The sequence below is a fragment of the Enhydra lutris genome, unplaced genomic scaffold (genome assembly GCF_002288905.1).
Source record: "Enhydra lutris kenyoni isolate GAN:26980312 unplaced genomic scaffold, ASM228890v2 scaffoldscaffold6, whole genome shotgun sequence".
In the NCBI taxonomy this organism is placed as follows: domain Eukaryota; kingdom Metazoa; phylum Chordata; class Mammalia; order Carnivora; family Mustelidae; genus Enhydra; species Enhydra lutris.
Window position 1 is genome coordinate 29,753,558 of NW_019154090.1, and position 14,869 is coordinate 29,768,426.

Consider the following 14,869-nt stretch of genomic DNA (forward strand, 5'->3'; position numbering starts at 1 on the left):
GGAAAGCCCCAAACATAAGCCAAACGTTTTGCTTGAAAAGCCCTATAGCCCATAAATGAAGTCGCCTGGCTTTGAAATGGGCAGTAGAGATTTCACATCTCGTTTTTCGTTCCGGCCCAAACTCCTGCTCCCCAGGCTGTGCTAGGCAGTGCTGGGGGTCCTGCTGGGAGGAAAAAGTGGTGATGAGGGCAGTGAGTGGGACTGGGCTCCTGTGAGGCCAAGATGAATGGTGGGTGGCCCCAGGGCGGGCGTGAAGATGAATTTCGGCTGCAGTGTGGTATGGAATTGGGTGGACGTGGAGGGGAGAGTGATGGGTCGGGAGAGGATGAAGGTCAGGGTTGAGGCTGCATGGAAATGATGGAAATGTTGGGGGTGTCGCTGAGGGTGAGGGAGGGCTGACAGGTGTGAGGACTGGGACCGGGATATGGGTTGGGGAAGATTTGGGGGTTCCAGTAATGACTGCAGCCTTGATTAGTATCTCGGGCTTGAGTTGGTCTGGGGCCCAGCACCCACTCCCAATGCCCCCCAGCAAGTCTCAGCCCAACCCCTCTCCCAGCCCTCCTCTTGCACTCCGGAGATGGGGTTACCTGTTCTGCAGGGGGAAGGGGCTGCAAGGCTGGTGAACCACAGGAAGAAGAACAGGAACGAGGGCCAGATGCTCGTGGTGTTGGTGGCTTCCCAGGGCTCTGCCACCCCAAGAGAGGAGATCCAGGCTCAGAGGCTGCTTCCTCTTTTCCCAAAGCCTCAGTCTGGAGGCTGGTCAGGGAGGCAGCTGGAGGCCTTGCATAATACCAAGACAGGAAAGTCCTCCTAGGCAGGGGAAGGGCCCTGGGAAGGCCCTTAAGGACTTGAGCAAGCAGAAGTGGGATCTGGGGCCACAGTGGGTGTACTCTCAGACAAAATGAAATGGTGGGGGGGTGTCCTGTTTACCGGCCATGTTCATTCTCCTCTTCTTTGCGGCCACTGGCCTTTTTAGGGAGCCCAAGAGAAGAGGAAGGGAACTTTCTACCCATGGTCCTCCTGACAACTGAGAAGGAGACAAGCCCAGCCTGGGGTGAGGGAGCTTTACAGAGCACCCCGATGCAAGTATTGCTTCTCCAAGCCCTTTGTGAACCTCTCAGTACCCCAATGCTGCCAGGACTCTCCGAGAACTCCCCCACCCCCACCCCGCCAAGAAACAGGCCCCAGTCATGGGAGACACAGGGCCCTCAACCTCCAGGATACTCCTTAGGCTGGAAGGGTGTCTCTGGTTCCCCCTCCCTTCCCCATTGTCTCTCCTACACCCCCACACCCCCACTACACCCACATGTGATTTCAGCATCCCCCAACCCCTGCTGAGGCAGAAAAAGAAACCCTCCACCATGGCTAGTAATGACTTTTTTTTTTAATTGGAGCCCATTTCATTGATGGCCTACTATTTGCCAGACACATAGCACATGGAGAAGGGTGTTCATTGCTCCAAGCAACGGCGGCCACAAATGACAACACAGTTCTCATTTCACAGCCCAAATTTAATTCAACTCAGCCCCTACATATTTATGGCGGTGGAGAGCCCAACCATGGCAGATCAGGCCCCCTGGACCCTGGGGGCAAACCCACAGGTACAGATCAAATAGGACATGAAACGCTGAATCAGGATGAACCCAGGATCCCAGGTCACAGTGGCCCAAAGCAACTGTCTCCTGACATTCTGCCCTGAAATCCTCAAGTCCCACAAATATGAGCACTCTGTCACTTACTCTGGCCTCTTTGCAGCCCCCCGTAACTCTCCTAACTTTGAGTCATTTCCTCTTTTGACCAAAACACAATGTGTTCTTCCATTGTTTCCCCCTCCAACCCCAAAATGAGACTTGCTGGTTGAGCTTGAGGTCTGTGCAGCTGATTCCAACTATATGACGTTCTGGATAAGGCCAAACTAGGAAGACAGCAAAAAGGTCGTTGTTACCAGAGGCTAGTGGGGAGGGAAGTATGACTAGGTGGAACATAGGGGATTTTTTAGGGCAGTGAAACTGTTCTGTATAGTACCATGACGTACGCATGTCCTTAAACACCTGCCCAAATCCACAGACTGTACAGAACCGAGTGAACCCGAATGTGAACTGTGGACTTCAGGTGATTAGGATGTCAACGCCGGTTCATCGGTGACAACAAATTGGCAGGGGATGTTGATAATGGGGGGGGCTATTCATGTGGTGGGGGTAAGAGGCATATGGGAAATTTGTGTGTCTTCTTCTCGTTTTGATGCGACCCTAAAACAGTTCAAAAGAAGGAAGGAAGGAAGGAAGGAAGGAAGGAAGGAAGGAAGGAAAAAGGAAAGGGAAAGAAAAAAGAAAAAGGAAAAGGAAAAGAAGAAGAAAAAGGAAAAGAAAATAATAGAAAGGACAAAGCTCATTCCATTCACTCCAGCCACTGGAGTGAGAGCTCAGAAATTCTCTCAAGGGGCACCTGGGTGGCTCTGTCATTAAGTGCCTGCCTTTGGCTCAGGTCATGATCTCAGGGTCCTGGGAACAAGCCCCACATCGGGCTCTCTGCTTGGTGGGGAGCCTGCTTCTCCCTCTCCCTCTGCCGCTCCCCCAATTGTGTTCCCTCTCTCTTTGTCAAATAAATAAATATCTTTAAAAAAAAAAAGTGTGTTCCTTAAAAAAAAAAAAAAGAAAGAAAGAAAGAAAAGAAAAGAAAGAAATTCTCTCGGGACGCCTGGGTGGCTCAGTTGGTTAAGCAGCTGCCTTCGGCTCAGGTCATGATCCTAGCGTCCTGGGATCGGGTCCCACATCGGGCTCCTTGCTCGGCGGGGAACCTGCTTCTCCCTCTGCCTCTGCCTGCCTTTCTGTCTGCCTGTGCTCGCTCTCTCTCCCTCTCTCTCTGACAAATAAATAAAATCTTTAAAAAAAAAAAAAAAAAAAAGAAATTCTCTCAAGACTTTGGCTGTAACTCGTAGGCCCACAACTTTGGCATCCACCTTCCATCCCCTGAAGCCAATGCCAGCTCAGGCCCTTGACTCGGGAAGCTGACATTTCAGCCTCAGGCAGGTGGCTGAAGGTGGCGTGCAAAGCCACTTTCATATCCCTATTGTTTGGAGATTGTAAAACAGAAGGAGTAAAGGTCGGTGAAAAGAAACTCTCTTAACAATTCTCAGGCTTTTGTATCCTGAAATTCCATCTCTTTGCAATTAAAACTATCAGATCAAAATCTGTCCTAAGAATAACAGATCTTAAAATAATAGAACCTTGCAGGATTAGGAAAGAGCATGAGCAGAGATGCCACATATTATGTTTTTAGTGACAATGCGTGACATGGGAAATCTTGAATATGAAATTAAATCTTGCTAATAAATGAATTTATTTCATGGTTTCATGGTGCTACTCTTAGTAAAATGTGGATAACATGTTTTATTTTTACTTTTGTTCTGGAATAAATAAGCATAATTTTTAAAAAGATTTATTTATTTATTTATATCTTATTTATTTATTTATTTATCAGAGAGAGAGAACACTCAAGCACAGGCAGGGGGAGGTAGAAGGAGAGGCAGAGGGAGAAGCAGACTCCCTGCCAAGCAGGGAGCCCAATGTGGGACTCAATCCCAGAACCCTGAGGATCCTGGCTGAGCCACCCAGGCGCCCCAAGCATATATATATATTTTTTTAATGAAGAAAAATATTGGCTAAAATACAGAAAATTAGAATTAATAGGGATTTAAATAAAATAGTAAGTGTTGGCATCAAGGCTGATGTGGCAACTGCCCAACTGTGACGAAGCTAGAACCCTTTTAATTTTTGTGTTCTGCCATCTTCAATGAGCCGCTTCCACTCATGGTCTAAGATGGCTACTGGAAAACCAGCCATTATATCTGCGTTCCAGAAAGCAAGATAGAGGAAGGAACAAAGCAGGCCATGCCCCCGTCTTTTAAGGATAATTCCTTAAATTGCCTATTTCATTTCTGCTTACATCACACTAGCCAGAAGTTAGTCACATGGCCTTATGTCTTTATTCCAATAGATGATGTGCCCAGATAAATACTAGAGATTCATTATTAAGAAGTGGGTGGTGGAGGGATGAAGCCCTGCCTTTTTATGGAGCAACCAGGGTCCTAATAAAATCTCTCATTCCTTGGAACTGTTGGGATCTCAGCCGCAGGCCCCTGCTCAACTCTGACAGCATCTCTGTAGAGCCTCCTATCTCCCATAGAGGGCGCCAGAGCCCTCTGCTTCCTCACCTTTGTCCTTTCGGATCCAACAGCAATATCCGAGGCATATGACCAGCTCAGCCCACAGTGGCCCAAAGAAGATCCTCAGGGCCTGCTGTGGTCAGCTTGGGGACAGATGCGAGTCACATAGCTCAGTGGTTAGGAGCCTGGGCCTTCCACAGAGCTGAGTTCAAATTCAGACATATCATCCACCAGCTGTGTGACCGGGGGAAGTCACTCAACCACTCTGAAAACGGAGACGTCGGGACAGCTTGTGTGAGTGTGAAGAGCCTGCCACAAAGCCTGGAATGTCAGAACAGCTCTGTGGGTGCCGTGAGAGTAGCCAAAGACTGCTCCCACTTCCCCACGAAGGTGACCGCTCCCATAAGCACACCCTGGCTTTCCCTCAGTCACCCGAGAGCCTGTGGTCTGTCCCTCTGGCTCTCCTCCCCTGCTCATGCACTCATTTCTGCTCCCGGACAGTGTGAAGGCATATGGACTTCTCCGTCTGCCCCTGCTAACGCTCCAGGGCAGAGAAAATCCCTTCCATCCATACCAATACCAGCCAGCCCTGCCCTCCCTTCCTAAAGACGAACTGGCCATGAGGTATTACTGGCCAGTTGAGAAAACCCAACAAAAGCAAGATTCAGAAAAGCAGAGCAAACCACAACTGAGTGCAACAACAGTGCGCCTGGCTGTGGTCTAAGCCTCGACATTCAGTAACCATGTAACGATGCCCTGAGCTAGATGCTCTTGTGACCTCCACTTTGCAGGAAACTGAGTCACAGAACAGTACATTGGCCTGGTCAAGATTGAAACAGCTCGTGAGGGGGCAGAGACACAGAATCTGAACCCAGGCAGTCTGTTTGCTGCACTGCACCCTGAACTACTCAACTCTACTGCTTCTTTCTTATTATTATTAATCTTTTTATTTTAATTCCAATCCAGTGGACATACAGTTAAATTAGTTTCAGATGTACGATATAGTGATTCAACAATTCTATACATTCCTCAGTGCTCATCATGATAAGTGTCAATCCCCTTCACCTGTTTGCCCCATGTCCTCCTCCCAGTTTCCCATCAGTTTGCTCTCTAGAGTTAGGAGTCTGATTCTTGGTTTCTCTCTCTCTCTCTCTCTCTCTCTGCTTGTTTGTTTTGTTTCTCCAATTCCACATATGAGTGAAATCACATGAATTTTCTTTGGCTAACTCATTTCACTTAGCCCTCTGGCTCCATCCAAGCTGCTGCAAATAGCAAGATTTCGTTCTTTTTTTGTGACTGAATAATATTCCATCGTGTACATATACTACATTTTCTTTATCCATTCATTTTTTGATGACACTTGGGCTGCTTCCAATGATACTCTCTCTTTAATAAACCAAAAAAAAGTGACTTACTGATCCCAGAGGAAACAGATAATTCAAACAGAAGAGAACTTAATAAGAGTCTAATTCTATTATATTCATAAAACAAATAGAGGAAGCTATGAAAAAAAAGCAAGAAATAATTCTTAGAAATTTAAAATAGAATCACTAAGAAAAACCAAACTCAATAGAAAGGAGTGTGAGCATCTGTGGTTTGGGTGTCCAAAATTTTTCTTTTGCTAGAAAAAAAATAATAACAAAATTTTAAAACACTCTGATTTCCCTCTGATTTCTGAAGCCTGTGGATTGGGTGGAATTGATCACCCTTCCCCCATTTTATACACAAGAGAAACATGTTGCTGCTGACAGTCCACTCTGAGGAGCCAGGGATGGAGACAACACTGAGGGCTGAGGAAAGATGTATAGTGACCCTGGGTCCTTGATGACATTGCTGTCCCTGGATCAAGACTTACCTGAAGCTAAAGGAGTGAGTGCTTCTCTTTCCCAATATCCACTTATCAAATCCTATAGAAAGACTCCACTTATCCTTGCCTCGGTTGTGTTTTCAGCCCTCAGATGAGTCCCCATCAAGGTAAACTCCCTGGCCTGGTGTACAAGCCCACCCCTGAAGGCACAGCAATCGGAAACAAAACCAAAAACAAATCAAATCACAAAACTGGACTGGGGAAGCAGCAGTTCACTGAAAGAAAGGGGTGGGAAAGGAGAGCTGGATAAACATGACAGCAGTTACCACATCTCACTACACAGACAAAGGGCCCAGGGATGGGAATGTGTGCATGGCAAGTCGATTTTGCAGTAACATAATGGAAACAACATCTGTTTCTTCTCTCAGGAAGAAAAAAGAAAGGCAATTAGAAAACCAGAAACAACAAAATCTATTCCAGGCACTGAATATGAAGCAAACACATGTGAGGCATGATTTTGAACAATTAGTGAAGTATAAGAAAAGAAAATCTGCTTGACCTTGATGTTTGAGACATCAAATGCTCTTCAGGCAGCAGAGGATGGAGAGAATGGCTTTACGTTTCCTTCTCAATGGAGCTATCCCATTACTTGGTTCTGTAGTAAATGATGTTTATATAATCATAAAATTGGCTGATTTTCAGTTTTCTGGATCAACTTGAAGGTAAAGAATGGGAGATTTAGTTATAATTACAAAACAAAATGTAAATGTTGTAAACTTTGGCCATGGAAATGTGAAAGTAAAACCAAAAGAAATTAGATGGGGGTAGGGAAGGAAGATGGCAGGTGGACTAGAGAGGTTAATTATCTTTACGTATTGATGGGGCTCAAGAAGTTGTCTATGTTTTAAATATAGATTGTTCAGGGGCACCTGGGTGGCATAGTCATAGGTTAAGCCACCAACTCTTGATCTCGGCTCCGGTCACAATCTCAGGGTCCTGGGATCAAGCCCCATGGCAGGGAGTCTGCTTGAAGATTTCAAGTCAAGGGAGTCTGCTTGAAGATCTCTCTCTCTCTTTCTCCCTCTGCCTCTCCTCCTGCTCATGTGTGCACATTCTCTCTCTCAAATAAATAAATCTTAAATATAGATTGATCAGAACTATAAATAACAGCAAATGAGACTGTGATAATAATATAGCCAACAAAATTGAAAAAGTGGGCTTGGGGGGGAGATGGGAGCTAGTGTGATTTAAATTCTTGCATTAACAATGAAGTATCATTAGATGCTCTTGATTTACTAAATTGAGGAACAGAGGTAGTTGTTTGGGGTTGTTTTGTTTTTGTTTTTGTTTTTTTGTTTTTTTTTTTGTTTTGTTTTGTTTTGTTTTGTTTTGAGAGAAAGAGAAAGCACATGTGAGGGAGAGAGAAAATCCCAACTAGACTTCCCGCAGAGAGTGGAACCCGACACGGGGCTCAATCCCAGGACCCTGAGTTCATGACCTGAGCTGAAATTACACTTAATCGACTGAGTCACTCAGGCACCCCGAGAAATAGAGGTAAAGCATATTCTTTAGAACTATAATGTTAAAACTCTGGACTATCTAAAAATAGAAAAAGTTTTGAGGAGTGGAACGGGTGTAGGAAATTTTGTCTTCCATTTTGTCCCATCCTGTACCGGTTGAATTTCTTTGTCTACACAGACTATGCCATATCCGAACCCCACCACCCACCTCCCTCTATCTCCTGTGTCTCTATGGAGGGTTGGCACTAGGCACCATTCCCACCTCCTTCTAGTTTGTCTGCCTGTACTGAAGGGGATGGAAAACCACATTTGCATTTCCCAGACTCCTTTCCAGCTGCCTTAATGCCACCACACGACCGTTCAGCCAAAATTAATTTCCCACTTCACCAGACTGTCAAATAATAGTGTCTCTCAAAACTCTGGAACTGGGACAAAGTGACACTATTAGGCCTCTGCTTATAGCTGAAAAGAGGGCAGATAAATTCAGGAATGCTCATATGCATGGAGAAGAAAAACATAAATAACAGGCAATCTGTTAAGAGAATGAAAAGACAAGCCACAGACTGGGAGAAAATATTTGCAAACACGTATCTGATAAAGGACTTGTATCCAAAATATATGAGGAAGTTTACAACTCAACAATAAGAAAACAAACAACTACAGAAAAACATGCACAAAGGGGTAAGGTGTCTGGCTGGCTCAGTCAGTGGAGCATGCAACTCTTGATCTCAGGGTTGTGAGTTCGAGCCCCACGTTGGGTGCAGAGATTACCTTAGATTTAAAAAGTCTTTTTAAAATGCACAACGGATCTGAACAGATATGTCACCAAAGATCCACAGCTGGCAAGTAACCATTTGAAAAGACTCTCAACACCCTAAGTCATTGGGAAATTGCAAGTTAAAACAACAATGAAATGTCACTACATACCTATCAGAATGGCAAAATCCAGAACACTGACAACACCAAATGCTGATGAGGATACAGAGCAACAGGAACCTCCATTCTTTTATGGTGGGAATGCAAAAGGATACAGCTACTTGGGAAGACAGTTGGTGGGTTTCTTACAAAGTTAAACCTAGTCTTACCATATGATCCACTCCTAGATATTTACCCAAATGAGCTGAAAACTCAAGTCTACACAAAACTCTGTCTACAAATGTTTATAGCAGCTTAACTTATCATTGCCAAAAACTGGAAGCAACCAAGATATCCTTCAATGAGTAAATGGATAAATAAACTGTTCCACGCATACAAGGGAATGTAATTTATTGACAAAAAGAAATGAGCCATCAAGCCATGAGAAGACACAGAGGAAGCTTAAATGCATATGACCAAGTGAAAGAAGCCAGTCTGGAAAGGCCACCTTCTGTGGGCTCCTGGGTGGCTCAGTCAGTTGAGTGTCTGACTCTCATTTTCGGTTCAGGTCATGATCTCACGGTTGTGGGATCGAGCCCGGCGTCGGCTGCACTCAGTGTGGAGCCTGCTTCAGATTCTTTCTACCCTCCCCTCTGCCCCTCTTCGCTCTCTTTCTCTTTCCCTCTCTCAAATGAATAAATAAAATCTTTGGGGAAGGGCGCCTGGGTGGCTCAGTGAGTTAAGCCTCTGCCTTCGGCTCAGGTCATGATCTCAGGGTCCTGGGCCCGAGCCCTGCATCAGGCTCTCTGCTCAGCAGGGAGCCTGCTTCCCCCTCTCTCTGCCTGCCTCTCTGCTTACTTGTGATCTCTGTCTGACAAATAAATAAATAAAATCTTTAAAAAAAATCTTTAGGGGAAAAAAAAAAAAGACCACCTTCTGTATGATTCCAACTATTTGATTCCGGAAAAGGCAAAAAATTTTTTGCCTGTGGATACCAGGCCCTCAACAGATAAATAAATGGAGGACAGGGGATTTTTGTGACAGTGAAACTACTCTGTGTGATACTGTAATGGTGAGTACATGATATTATGTATTTTTTCAAAACCTATAGATGGGCAACACAAAGAGTGAACCTTAATGGAAACTATGGACTGTACTTAATAATGTATCAATGTTGGTTCAGTAATTGTAACCAATACACAAAACTAACCCAAGATGTTACTACAGGGGAAACTGTACAAGGAATATATGGAAACTTCGTACTATCCACTCAATATTTTGAAGATTTAAAACTATTTTTAAAAACAAGATTTAAAACTATTTTTAAAAACAAAATCTAGGGGTGCCTGGGTGGCTCAGTGGGTTAAAGCCTCTGCCTTCAGCTCAGGTCATGATCCCAGGGTCCTGGGATCGAGCCCCGCATCGGGCTCTCTGCTCAGTGGGGAGACTGCTTCCCTTCCTCTCTCTCTGCCTGCCTCTCTGCCTACTTGTGATCTCTGTCTGTCAAATAAATAAATAAAAATCTTTAAAAATATATATATATTGGGCGACACCTGAGTGGCTCAATGGTTAAGCCTCCAACTCTTGATTTTGGCTCAGGTCATCATCTCAGGATCATGAGATGGAGACCTGTGTCAGGTTCTGGGCTGGGCATAGAGCCTGCTTAAGCTTATCTCTCCCCGTCTCCCTCTGCCCCTTCCCTCCCCAAATAAATAAATAAAATCTATTGGGTGGGGGATGGGCAAAAAGGAGTAAAGGGGAGTAGGAGGCACAGGCTTCAAGTTATGGAATGAACAAGTAACAGGGATGAAAACTACAGCATAGGGAATATAGTCAGTGGTATGGTAATAGCCTTGTGTGATGACCAGTGGCAGCTACACTTGTGGTGAAAAGTTATAACGTACAGACCTGTCAAATCACTGTGGCGCATGTAACACTGTGTGTCAACATACTTCAATTAAAATGTAACAAAAACCGGTCACTTGGGTGATTCAGATGGTTCAGTGTCTGTGTTCGGCTCAAGTCATGATCTCCAGGTCCAGGGATCAAGCCCCACATCAGGCTCCCACCTCCCACCCAGCTCAGCGAGGAGTCTGTTTTACCCTCTGCCCTTCCTCCTGCTCGTGCTTTCTCTCTCTTTCTCTCAAATGAATACATAAAGTATTAAAAAAAAAAAAACTAAGCTATATAAATAAATAATAAAATAAACTACATAAATAATAAAACTAAACTATATAAATAAATAATAAAAAATAATACTAGCTAAAATCTATTAATTATTTTTTAAAAGGCAATCTATAACAAGAGAAGAATCTAGCAGATATGCAGAGAGCAGCAGAGAGGAGACTCCCTGTGGCCAGGTGACAGCTCGATGGCTACTGAAATATTTCCAGTTCCTTGTTCCAGGCCCTCGTGAGGCCCCAGTGCACCCTTTTCTGCCCCTGGATTCTATAACGTACAAACCCCCGTGTCCTTGGCCCAAGCTTCTCCTTCACCTACACTGCTCTAATGGCTTTCAATACTCGTGTAACCCTTCTAAAGCCATTATCCAAATGGACCAGTCTCTGGGTGATGTTATGACAGAAGAGGTCCAGTCTGGCAACCAAAAAATCATTTCAACAAATTTCAAGTTCTGTGTGGTTTCTTGAATACCATGAAAGGGATACTTAGATTATAACAACACATTATAAAACACTTTCTTCTTCCACCCACTTTGCCACACACTGGCAAAAACTTGAAAAACTAAAATTTCTCCCAACCCCATCCATACACATCTTTCCGCTAGCCCTCTTCCATCCTGACTCTGCATCACAAAAAAAAAAAACAAAAAGTGTTCTGGGAGGCATAACCTTCCTAATGTGATGTTGGGAAGGGGGTGACACTGAGACGCAAAGAGAGGGTCATCTTTTGTGGGCAAAAGGGTGGGGTGGGCTGCCTCCCGGGAAGCCTTCTACTCTTCTCTTTCACACTGCATACACTGCCTGGGTGATCTCATCCACTCTCGTGGCTTCAATTACCATCTCCATGAGGGCGACTGCCAAATTTCTACCCGCAACCCAAAACTCGGCTCTGAGCTCCAGATCCATAAACCAACTGCCCAGTCAACATTTCTCTTTGGGGACGAATCGGATAGTATTACATCCTGCTGTGAGTAACAGAGCCTGAAAACACAGCGTCCTCCACAAAAGGGTTTCTTTCTTCCGTGTTAAACATCTGGATATGCACAGCCCGAGGCTGTCATGGGAATACCGCTCAAGTGCCAGTCTCTCTGCAGGGCACTATTCCGTTACCCCGGAATCTTATGTTCCAAAATGGTGGTTTGCACTCCAGCCATCCCATCAACATTCCAGGGAGTGGGATGGAGAAAAGCAGAACAAGGAACAACAGGCACCCACCAGCATTTAAAGCCTGGAAGACACCATATATCGCTTCTGCTTCTATCTCATGATCCAGAACTTAGTCATGTGGCTATCCCCAAGGAAGGCTGGGATATCTCTTCTTTAGGCTGAGTGGCCATGTGCATGGCTAAAAAGAGAAGATTGTATAGTTAAGAACAAGAAAATAGATATCCGGGGAGGGGGCAGCTTCACAGTCTCCTCCAGCTTAACATGGCTGACATGGAGGTATTATCTTCTCCCCAGCATGTCCTGTTCCCTTCGAGTCTTGGTCCTTTTCTGTTCCCTCACAAAACCCTGCCCTCTTTGCCTTTAGTTGCACCATTTCCTCCTCCTGCAATGTCCTTCCCACTTCTCCTCATGGATAACTCTCAGTCATCCTTCAGGGCTCACATCAGAGGTCACCTCCTCTAAGAAGTCTTCCTGATGTTCCTGCTGGGAACCCTAATAACATCAAAATGGAGAAGGGGCTGCAAGTGGGACAGTGTTGGTGCAGAGTTCCAGAAGAGGGGCCGATTCTGGTCCTTTGGGTGTCCTTTGGGGGCAGGATGCTGGAGAGGCTCAGCAGGAAGGTGCGACCTCAGGGCTTTCTTTTTTATGAAAAAAGAGGCGCCAGCTGCCCATATGACAGTGGAGGTAGGGCGCTACCAAGGCTGGCCACAGGCCGGGCCTCCCACACTCCCATCTCGGATAAGGAAAGTGATGTGGCTGTGGGCCACAGAGAGGAAGTGCAGCTGGGTGGGGGCAGGCGGAGTAATTCCTGGAAGGAAGCTCGCACCTCAGGAATCTGGTAGAGGAACACTCAAGAGGCCTCTGTCCCAGGAGCCCTCCTGTGCCCAGGAAGGGGCAGGCAGGGCCGGACAACCATCAGGGAGCCACCTCTGGGTGCCTAGGTACCATCCTCCCCTGCCAGCCTCCTGCAGCATGGGACACGGCAAAGGACATAGATCCTGAGGCCATTGCTGGGTCCGAATGGGGCAGTGCCCAGTTCTCCCACAAACCTCAGTTTCTCTTCTGTACAATGAGGTTGGAGGGCCCTGTCGCCAAGTGTTTGGTGGCAGGGTAAGCTAGCCAGCTAGGCACCAGCACACTGTGGGGTTCAATCAACAAAGTCTACTGGTGAATAAGTCTTCCGGCACCGGCCTTCCCCGCTGGTGTGTATTTGTGCATGGTGGGGGGCGGGGGGGCGGTGTGAGCTGGGGCAGAGCAAGCAGCCAGGCCTGGGCAGGAGGGAGGGGAGACTGAGACGCCCTGGGCTAAAACTTCCTGCTGGTCTGCCACATTGGGCCAGGCTGTGGGCACTGGGAAAGGAGAGCCCTGCTTCTGCCTTCTCAATCCTGCATTTTCCTGAGAGACCCCTAGTGATCACCAGGGCTGGGGCCTCTCCCAACTGACACAGCACCCACAGCAGGGTCCAAGGGGCCAGTTTCTTCCCGAGGGCTCAAGGGAAAGGAGAATGTTGCTGAGCAGGTCAGGGCTAGGGGCCTGGTCCAGGGGGAACAGAGCTCTGGAGCTTGTGTTCAAAGGGCTGGAGATGAGGCTGGAGGTTAGGTCTGGGAAGGAGAGCTTGAGAGGTCGACCAAGGGCAGTCCACACCTTGGATCACTTGGATCTTCTCCTGTAGGTAATAGGGAGCCACGGAGAATATAAGTGATGAAGGGATGGGGCCAGGCCTGCACTTTGGAGAATCACCTTCACTTGCACCATAGAAATGGGCTGGAAGGGCTGGGCGTCCTCGAGAGAGTGGATGAGCCAAGGTCAGAGTGGGAAAACCTGGCCTGGAGACAGGCTGCTCCTGGGAGGATACTCTCAGAGGCTAAACCTTCCTCCAGCTTCCCCACCCCGGGAGAAGCAGAAAGCCGGTAAGGTCAGTGGGTGGGCCCAAAGTGGCCCTGGGAGGGGAGAGGAGGGTGTTGCAAGTGCACAGAGAGAGGGTGGTAAAGGCAGGGGCTCTGCAGGATCCTTGTGCATGACCTCCAGGGCCCAAACCTGCTGGCAACTGAGTCAAACATTCTCGAATTTGAGGATTCACTGGGATTATTTGCCATCCTTCTCTTCTGTTAGACGGGAAGCTGCCCAAGGGTGGGGCCTGTGAGTCCCAAGTCACACTGAGAGGGCCTGAAAAGGGGGGTAGGGGTGGGGACGGAAGGCTGCCAAGTGGGAGGATGCTGCGGGCTGAGAACCTCTTACCATGAGTCTTCTTACTCCTGCTCAGAGCGAAGCCCTCAGAGATGAGCCAATAGGTAGAGCTCCAGGTGGGGAGGGAATGAAAGCACAGTGGAAGGGCAAAGGAAAAGGAGAGACAGGCTGCATTGGAGGGGCCAGACCCTTTGCCTTGTCCCCATATACTCCCCTGCAGCCATTTCTGCCGTCCCAGGCTTCTCTCAGCCTCTGAAATGACATGAAGGGCTGACAGCCCCCATCACACACCTGTCACACACCCAGACAAGTTCAAACACATGCACAAAGACACACATCTATCATATACGCAGACACAAAGACACAGTCACACAGACATCCCAAGAGACGCACTTAACACATGAACATGGAGTCACTGGCATCCAGAGCCGCAGTCACTCTCGCAGACGCACACACTCCCCGGAGCAGCCAGTGGAGGCTGCTGATTGGATGCTTTGCTGGCTTACTGACTAGCTACTGACGTCCCAAGCCCTCTGGTGCAGCACATCCCAACCCCAGCCTTGCTGCAGGGGTGCTCCAGGGCAGTGACCTGGATAAGAAGGGCAACAAGCCCAGGAGATGTGACACTTTAGCTGACGAGCTTTTAGATGGGCAGTGGGCCGGGCCTAGGCCCTCCAGAACCAAGAGGTGATGGAGGGCAAGGTAAGTTAGCTGCCTTAGAGGGGCCTAGCTGAGAGGGGTCTCCATCTGGCAAACCCCTGTTTGGAGCCATGTCCGAGCATCTCCCCCCCCCCCCCCCCCCCCCCCCGGGCCTGGTTAGGACTGGAAGGCTATGAGCGTTCTAAGGAAAGGGGTTGGGTGCTCTTTGAGGAGGCTGGGTGAGTTCCCAGTGAGCCCCCTGCCAGAAATGGGGCCCCAGCCTTCGAGAACCCTTCCTCAATGCCCCAAGCTTCATCAAGGACAGAGCTAGGCCCCAACCTGGGGCCCA